Consider the following 9,435-nt stretch of genomic DNA (forward strand, 5'->3'; position numbering starts at 1 on the left):
CTGGGCCTTACCCTGACATCCGGGATTTAACTGCACAGGGAAATCACAGCATCACAGAATGAGAGAGAGAGGGGCTCAAGGAGGATGTTCAGCCCAGTCTAACTGTGCCAGCTCTTCAGAAAACCAATCCAAATCATCCCACAGCCCTGCTCTCCCCACCCCACCCCCACAGTCCTGGCCTGCTTTCTCTTTCCAAATATTCATTGAATTCCTTTTGGAAAGTTCTCGACTGCCTGCTCTCAGGTACAACTACAATGCATTCTAACAACTCACCGCCCTTAATATATCCTCAGAATCTGCTGCTTCTGTTGTTAATTACTTTAAATCGGGATTGACCATGCTCCTCCGACATCCGCCTATTTGCTGAAAGCCCTCAGCATTTCAAACTCCTTGATGAAGATCTTTGTTTATCTTCTCTGTTCCTTCTATCCCTCATCACTCCATGTATTGGAGCCCTGTGTCCCTCAAAAGGACCGACTGCAATCAGGGAAGGTGCAACAGAGATTGACAAGGCTATTATGTTCGAGAACTGAGAGGCTGTCAATATCAGGAAAGCAGCAACAGTCTGAGGCTGAGATGGGACCTGACACCCAGGGAGTTTGTCAGAGTCAATCTCGAGGAGGCACAGAACTGTCGGATGGTCCAGAGCTAAGGATTATAAAAATAAGAGGGTCACAAATAAATCTACTGAGGAATCCAGTGGAATTCTCTTCTCTGAGCGAGAACATGAAATCCTCTCCATCAAGAGGTGATGGAGCCCATCAGCACAGATTGATTTCAGGGAACATAGAACAGTAGAGCACAGGGATGGGCCCTTCGGCCCAGAACGTTGTACCATGACGCCAAATTAAACAACAACTCATCAACACACAAGGAGAAAGGAACAGGAGGATACACTGATGGAGTGAGAGGAATAACAGATGTGGGCATTGCTGGCTGGCCAGCATTTCTTGCCTGGCCCTAGTTGCCCTTGAGAAGGCGGTGGTGAGCTGCCTTCTTGAACCGCTGCAGACCACCTGCTGTGGGTTTACCCACAATGCCCTTAGGGAGGGGATTCCAGGATTTTGACCCAGCGACAGTGAAGGAGTGGCGATATATTTCCAAGTCAGGATGGTTAGCAGCTTGGAGGGGAACTTGGAGGTGGTGGTGTTCCCATGTATCTGCTGCCCTGTGCCTTTGGTGGCAGTATTGGTGGGTTTGGGAGTGTGAAGGACACAGTGAAGAATTGAAGTGTGCTGCTGCAATGGGAGATGGGGCTCTCACAGCACAGGGACATGGAACTAGACACACAGCAGTATCTGCTTCCCTTAAAGAGATCCAGCCCACCCACTGTATCCAGGTGTGAAGCTGGGATCGGTGTAACCTACCAGCGAGCTGGGCACTGGCACACATGTGTAATGCGCATGCTGTGGGTGTAGGTGTGAGTGTGTGTGTGTGTCATGTGGGGTTGTGTGTGTGAGTGAATGAGATGGGGGAGAGAGAGTGTGTGTGTGGGTGAGGGGGGAGAGACAGGGAGTGTGTGTGTGTGTGTGTGTGTGTGTGTGTGAGTGTGTGAGTGTGGTTGGGTGTGACAGAATGTGTGTGTGTGGCTGTGAGAGTGTGTGTGCTGTGAGTCTGTGTGTGTGAGTCTGTAGGGCTGCATGTGTGTGAGTGTATGTGTTTCAGCATGTGTGTGTGTGTACGAGGGTGAGTGTGGGTGTGAGTGTGAGTGTATGTGTGTGAGCATGTGCATGAGAGTATGAGTGTGTGTGTGTATGTGTGTGTGTGTGTATGTGTGTGTGTGTGTGTGTGTGTATATGTGTGTGTGTGTATATGTGTGTGTGTGTGTATGTGTGTGTGTGTGTGTGTGTGTGTGTGTATATGTGTGTGTGTGTGTATGTGTGTGTATGTGTGTGTGTGTGTATGTGTGTGTGTGTGTATGTGTGTGTGTGTGTGTGTGTGTGTGTGTATATGTGTGTGTGTGTGTATGTGTGTGTGTGTGTATGTGTGTGTGTGTGTGTGTGTGTGTATGTGTGTATGTGTGTTTTATCCCAGAATGCAGCTGTTGAAAGAGAGAGACACTGGAATGTTTGTTGGGACTGTGAAACTCTCGCTGAGAATCTAAAAGATTATGAGTTCTCTTACCAGCCCACACGGCGACTTTGCAATGTCTATGCACTCTCCTGGACTCTGAGCCGGATCCTCCTACAAACCGTCCTGGTCGTTCTGCCAGCTTGCCACGTGTAGACCCATTGCTGCTTTGCTTTAGTCTGGAATGAAGTTAAAACAGATGTTGAATGTGGCTCTCAGCCACTCTGTGGGTTATATAAAATCTTCATTTTAGATGAAAGATGTCGTCGAAAATTGAACCATGGCTAGTCACAGCCTTTCAGACTCCTGTAGGTGAGTGGATATGAAGTAATGGAGAGTGGACACAGCAGCTAAAACAAAAATCCAGCACTGGCCAGTGTAAAACCCAACAAATAGGCCATCTGCACCTGAAGGGTAAGGCAGTGGATGTGGTGTACGTGGACCTCCAAAAGGTATTTGATAAATACAACAGACTTGTGAGCAAGGGGACAACTTGGAATTAGAGGATTAAAAGGGACAGTGGAAACATGTAGGCAGTATTGTCAGAGAGACACGAAGAAAAGAGTAATTTTCAGGCTGGAGCAAGTGCCTAATGTCTTCCACATAACCAGAAGCCAATGTCGCGCTACATGATAGCACCCTCAACAAAGGCTATATCTGTCAAGACTTAGCTGGATATAAACCTACCAGAGGTCTTCAAATCAACAGAATCTACGTACCTCATTTGCATTACAAAATGAACATCAGCAAAGCTTTTAGTGGAGTTATAGTCATAGAGTCATACAGCATGGAAACAGACCATCCCATCCTGCCTGGCCATGCCAACCACATTCCCAAACTAAACTAGTCCCATCTGCCTGTGCTTGGCCCATGTCCCTCCAAACATTTCGTATTCATCTACTTATTCAAATGTCTTTTAAATGTTGTAATTGTACCCGCATCCACCACTTCCTCTGCAAGTTCATTCCACACACAAAACGCTCTGTGTAAAAAAAGTTGCCTCTCGTGTCTTTTTTAAAACTTTCTCCTCTCACCTTAAAGATCTGCCCCTTAGACTTGAAATCCCCCACCTGAGGGAAAAGACACCTACCATTCACCTTATCCATGATTTTATAAACCTCTGTAAGGTCACCAGATTCATTAGACGCACTCATGAGAGAGCGCAGAACGTCACCCAGGCACAATGTGATGCCATTCGTCCTCTCAAGACCAATCACAACATTGGCATCCAACCTGCAGACAAAGGAGAAACCATTGTCATACAGAACAGAACAGATGACTGCAAGGAAGCCTACCGACAGCTGAACAACCAGGAACACTACAGACAACGACCTGCTGATATGCCTAAAGAACACTCCCATCAACTGAACAGACTGATCAAGACCTTTGATCCAGACCTCAGAGTAGACTACGCTCATGTACTTCTCACATCGGGGACTCCTACTGCCTTCTGAAGATACACAAAGCCAACAAACCTGGATATCCCATCGAATCAGGCAACGGGACCCTGTGTGAGAACCTCTCTGGTTATGTTGAGGGCAACCCATTGTACAAAGAATACCAGCTTCTGTCGTGACTCTACAGATTTCTTACAGAAACTCAGCACCCACAGACCAGTTGAACCAGGAACATTCTGAGTGTAGTTTTAACACTCTACACCAGCATCTGCCAGAACGACTGCTTCACAGCAACAGCCTCAGTACTCAATATCACCAACTGCCAATTTCCAGATGCCATCCTACAACTCATCCGCTTCATCCTCGACCACAACATCTTCACGTTCAACAACAAGTTCTTCATCCAGACACATGGAACAGCCATAGGGACAAAATGTGCACCCCAATATGCCAACATTTTCATGCATATGTTCAAGACAGACTTCTTTGCTGCACAGGACTTCCAACCAACGCTATACACCAGATACACTGATGACATTTTCTTCCACTGGACTGATGGTGAGGAATCACTGAAACAATTACATAATGATATCAACAAGTTTCATCCCACCTTCAGATTTACCATGGACTACTCTTCAGAATCAGTCTTATTCTTGGACACACACATCAGGGGCAGACACCTCAGTACCTCGCTCTACTGCAAGCCCATGGATAACTTCACGATGCTGCACTTCTCTAGCTTCCACCCTAAACATAAAGAAGCCACCCCTTATGGACAAGCCCTGCGCATACACAGGATCTGCTCAGGTGAGGAGGAACACGATGGACAGCTAAAGATGCTGGAAGATGCCTTCATAAGAACGGGATATGATGCTCAACTCATCGATTGCCAGTTCTGATGTGCCACAGCGAAAAACTGCATCGACCTCCTCAGAAGACAGACATAGGACATGGCTGATAGAGTACCCTTTGTTGTCCAGTACTTTCCTGGAGCAGTGAGACCACGCCCTGTACTTCGCAGCCTTCAACATGTAATCATTGATGATGAGCACCTCACCAAGATCTTCCCCACACCTCCACTTCTCGCCTTCACACAATCGCCAAACCTTAATCTGACCAATGTTCACAGCAAACTGCCCAGCCTTCAGGATAACATTGACCACAACACCATACAACCCTGTCCTGGCAACCTCTGCAAGACATGTCAGATCATCGACATGGACACCAACATCACACGTGGGAACACCACCCAACACGTGCACGGCAGATAATCATATGACTCGACCAACGTCGACTACCTCATACGCTGTAGGCGAGGATACCCCGAGGCATGGTATATTAGCGAGACCAAGCAGACACTACGACAATGGATGAATGGACACTGCACAACAATCACCAAACAGGAATGTTCCCTCTCAGTTGGGGAACACTGCAGTGGTCAAGGTCATTCAGCCTCCGATCTTCGGGTAAGCGTCCTCCAAGGCGGCCTTCGGGATACAGAACATCGCAGAATCGCCCAGCAGAAACTGATAGCCAAGTTCTGTACCCATGAAGACAGCCTCAACCATGATGTTGGGTTTATATCACGCTACATGTGACCCCACTGCACTGTTCTGTATCTGTAAAATCTTCCTTACACTCCTGTTTTGATGCCATCACCTTGATAAATTGTTATGATCTCTCTACCTTAATTAGTTTGTACACTTTTGGATTACTTATGACTTTGATTAGACCCTCGGCATGCAACTCTTATACCTATTATGTTATTCCAGTCATTTGGTTTGTCTCCAGCACCAATTTATTTTTAATTTTTTGTAATTATCTCTTTGCCTCATTTAATCAGATTTTAGGTCATCCCTTCGCTTGTTATTCAGCTGTTGACACTTTACTCACACCATCTGACACTCTCAATCACCTGCAGAGACTTAGTATTCAACACTCCAGTCACATCATTTGTATGATCTTTTGATCTCTCTGCCCTTGATCTCTCTGCCTGGTGCTGTGTGACTTCTGACTCTGAGCAATGAAGACAGGCCTGCCAAACAGCTTCTTAACCATCCTATCTACATGTGATGCAAACTTTGAAGAATTATGAACTTGAACCCCTAGGTCTCTCCATTCTATAACATTACCCAAGGCCCTACTTTTAATTGTATAAGTCCTGTCCTTGTTTGTTTTACCAAACCTTGCATTTATCCAAATTAAACTCCATCTGCTGCTCCTCAGCCCATCGACCCAATTGATCAAGATTTCTTTGTACTTAGATAACGTTCTTCACCATTCACTATACCACCAATCCTGGTGTCATCTCCAAACTTAATAACCACGCCTTCTATATTCTCATCTAAATCATTTATATAAATGACAATCAAAAGTGGACCCAGCACTGATCCCTGTGGAACACAGTGGGTCACAGGCCTCCAGTCCGAAAAAACCTTCCACCATTACTCTCTGTCCCCTGGCATTAAGCCAATTTTGTGTCCAATTGACAAGCTCACCCTGAATGCCATGTGATCTGACTTTACTAATTAGTCTACCATGTGGAACCTTGTCAAAGGCTTTACTAAAATCCAAGTAAACAATATCTACCTCTCTGCCTTCGTCAATCTTCTTGGTTACTTCCTCAAAAAACTCAATCAAGTTTGTGAGACAAGATCTCCCGTGCACAAAACCATGCTGACTATCCCTGGTCATTCGCTGCCTCTCCAAATGCACCTAAATCCAATCTTTCAGAATCACCCTCAACAGTTTACCTACCACCGAAGTCAAATTCACAGGTCTATAGTTCCCAGGCTTCTCCTTACCTGCCTTCTTAAACAAAGGCACTACATTAACCTTAATCCCATCATTCAGCACCTCACCCATATATGTAGATGATACAAATATTTCTGCAAGGGGCTTCTCAATTTCCTCCCAAACTTCCCGCAAAGTCCTGGGATACACTAGATCAGGTCCCAGAGATTTATCCACCTTTATATTTTCTAAGACTTTCAGCTTTTTCTCTTTTGTAATGTCAACTGTTTTCAAAACATCAATATTTACTGCCCTGAGTTCTTAAGCCTTCATTTCTTTCTCCACAGTAAAATCTGATGTGAAATATTCATTTAATATCTCTCCCATCTCCTGAGGTTCAACACAAAGACAACCTCTTTGATCTTTAAGGGATCCTCTCCTAGTTGCTCTCTTGGTCTTAACGTACTTGTCAAATCTCTTTGGATTATCCTTAACCTAAGTTGCCAAGGCTATCTCATATCCTCTCTTTGCCTTCCCGATCTACACCTTAAGAATGCCCCTACACTCTTTATATTGAGTGTGTGAGTTTCTCAGGGGTCTTGCTTTTCCTCATAAATACAACAATCTACACCCAGTGTGCAAGAGACAATTTCAAAGTTTGCGATGATACAAGACTTGGGAGCAATGTAATTTGTCAAGAGGGCAGTACAGAACTTCAAAAGATATGAACAGGCAGGTGGAGGGAACAGATGAAGTTCAACACAGAGAAGTGTGAAAAGATGCATTTTTGTAGGAGGAACATTGAGAAAGTATAAAAGGTCCAATTCTAAAGTGTCTGCAGGAGCTAAGAGGCTTGGGTGTAAATGTATATAGGTTGTTGAAGGTAGCAGGACAGAAAAAGAGGGCTATTAACAAAGCAAACACAATGGAAGGCTTCATAAATAAGAGCAGGGAGGTTATGCTGAACCTGTGTAGGACACTGGCTGAAGCTCAGCTGGAGCACTGTGCACTGTGTAGGTGTCACATTACTGAATGAGAAGGATGCGAATGCATTTGATGGAGAGCAGGAGACATTTTTAACGATAGTTCCAAGGATGAGACACATCAGTTATGAGGAGAGATTGGAGAAGTTGGCACTGTTTTCCTCAGAGCAGAAGGCAGGAAGGGGTATTTGAGAGAAGTTTTCAAAATAATGTGGGATCTGGACAGAGTAGATCGGGATAAACTATTCCTGCTTATAAAAGGCCTGAGAACCAAGCAGCACAGATTTAAAGTAATTTGCAAAAGAAGCAAAGGTGAGATGAGAAAAAGCCTCTCAGGCAGTGAGCAGTTCAGACCTGGAATGCACTGAGTGGAAACGTGGTCGAGGCAGGTTCAATAGATGCATTCACAAGGGAGATGATCATTTGAATAAAGACATTTGAATAAAATCATTTGAATAAAAACAACATGGGTTACGAGGAAAAGGCCAGAGATTGGTAAGAAGTTGTGTTGTTCATTTGGAGAGCCAGTACAGAGCTGATGGGCTGAAAGGCCTTCTTCTACTTCAGAACCATAATGTGAAAGTCAGCCTCACCCCCAGTACATTTTGTCAATGATGCAAACATGGCTCAGAAACTAATCCACCACTCCCCTCAGCTTTTCCCCAGGGGATCACCAATTGGACGTAACATGAATCCTTCCTCAACATTACCCCCAAAACCCATTCAGACAGAGACACAGAGAAAACTGCACCAAGTCCCAGTCCATGTGGCTCCAATAGCTCCGTGATGGAATGCCCATTCCTGTTTCCTGGGCACTCACTGATCTTGGCCCCTCCCTATCTCTCCAGCTAACCTCTGAGGTACCTCTGCTTGGCATCATCTGGCCTTGTGCCCCCACACCCTCCAACCCCACCTCTTGCCGCCAGCTGGATCGGACCCGAAATTCTGCAATTCTCTCCCGAAGTTGTTCCATGTGTAATTACAGCAGGAGTGCTGGCACAGCTCAGTGCCCAGATTAGGTGCCCCACCCCAGCTCGCAGACCCCTGTGCACCAGCCTTGTGGTGACCATTGCCTGTGTACCCCAAAGTACAATGTGGCCGCGGTTCAAGCAGACCGGAGATGTGCCATGCTATTGTGAGAGGCTGGTACATTCTGATACCAAGCTCTGGGCAATTCGGGCAAGTGTGGTCACTGCAAGTGGACCCTGAGATGTTGGCGCTCAGTATCCAAGATGGTGGCCACAAGGTCGCAGGGTTGAGCTGGGAGCCGGGTCGGGGGGTGGGGGGTGGTGGTGCGGGGGGTGGTGGGTGGTGGAGTCACCAGGGACCCGCTCGGACTATACATCAGGAATGGTCAGCTCCTGGAAGTCAGGGGTAGGAAAGGACGCTGCGCGTTAATGAGGCCAGACCCACAGTTATTCAGGTTGTTAACAACTTCCACCAAACAGCACCTGACCACTGCCCCATGAGAATTTCACCCTCACTGTGTTCCTATTGCCCTCACTCGCTGCCCCTTACTGCCCTAGCTCTGTGGGTTTCTCTGGGAGTATCCCCTCCTTGCTCTCAGAGTATCCGTGTGCTCCTCGCTATTCCAGCTCTGACATTGTCTCTGTCTCATTAAGACTGCCCTCTCAGGAACCTTGTCACTTGTCATAGGTGACGATTATCTGCATTTTCTGGGCAGAGTCGGTGGGGAGAAACTGCGCCCACTCAGAAAAGGACCAAGAATGAGAACACACAGATTTAAAGGGCTGTGCAAAAGAAGCAATGATGTGGAGACAGCAAGAAACTGGCCGGCACGGTGGTTCAGTGGTTAGCACTACTGCCTTACAGCGTCAGGGACCCAGGTTCGATTCCTCGGGTGACTGTCTGTGTGGAGTTAGCACATTCTCCCCATGTCTGTGTGGGTTTCCTCCGGGTGCTCTGGTTTCCTCCCACAGTCCACATAGGTGCAGGCTAGGTGGGTTGGCCATGCTAAATTACCCTGTAGTGTTCAGGGATGTGTAGATTAGGTGGGTTATAGGGGGACGGGTCTGTAAGGGTGGGTGTGGATTTGTTGGGCCAAAGGGCCTGTTTCCACACTGTAGGGATTCTATGAAACTGCAGTCAGAGATAATACAGCGTGGAGCTGGAGGAACACCGCAGCATCAGAGGAGCAGGAAAGTTGATGCTTCAGGTTGGGACCCTTCTTCAGAAAAGTGGGACAACAAGGTGCAGAGCTGGATGAACACAGCAGGCCAAGCAGCATCATA

General features: G+C 46.6%; 1 protein-coding gene across 4 annotated transcripts in view; it reads right to left on the reverse strand.

Moving 5' to 3' along the window:
- Positions 1-9,435, reverse strand: part of tor4aa (torsin family 4, member Aa) — a 50,713-nt gene that overhangs the window by 17,311 nt on the left and 23,967 nt on the right. For 3 of the 4 annotated variants that reach the window (XM_048613711.1, XM_020523532.2, XM_048613712.1), the window contains exon 2: positions 2,125-2,249. The gene's annotated coding sequence lies outside the window, so the exon portion shown is untranslated. Of the gene's footprint in view, positions 1-2,124; positions 2,250-3,160; positions 3,304-9,435 lie in introns of those variants that run through there. The other variant, XM_048613710.1, reaches the window with a different exon arrangement.

Source organism: Rhincodon typus, chromosome 28 (genome assembly GCF_021869965.1).
Source record: "Rhincodon typus isolate 14 chromosome 28, sRhiTyp1.1, whole genome shotgun sequence".
Lineage (NCBI taxonomy): Eukaryota > Metazoa > Chordata > Chondrichthyes > Orectolobiformes > Rhincodontidae > Rhincodon > Rhincodon typus.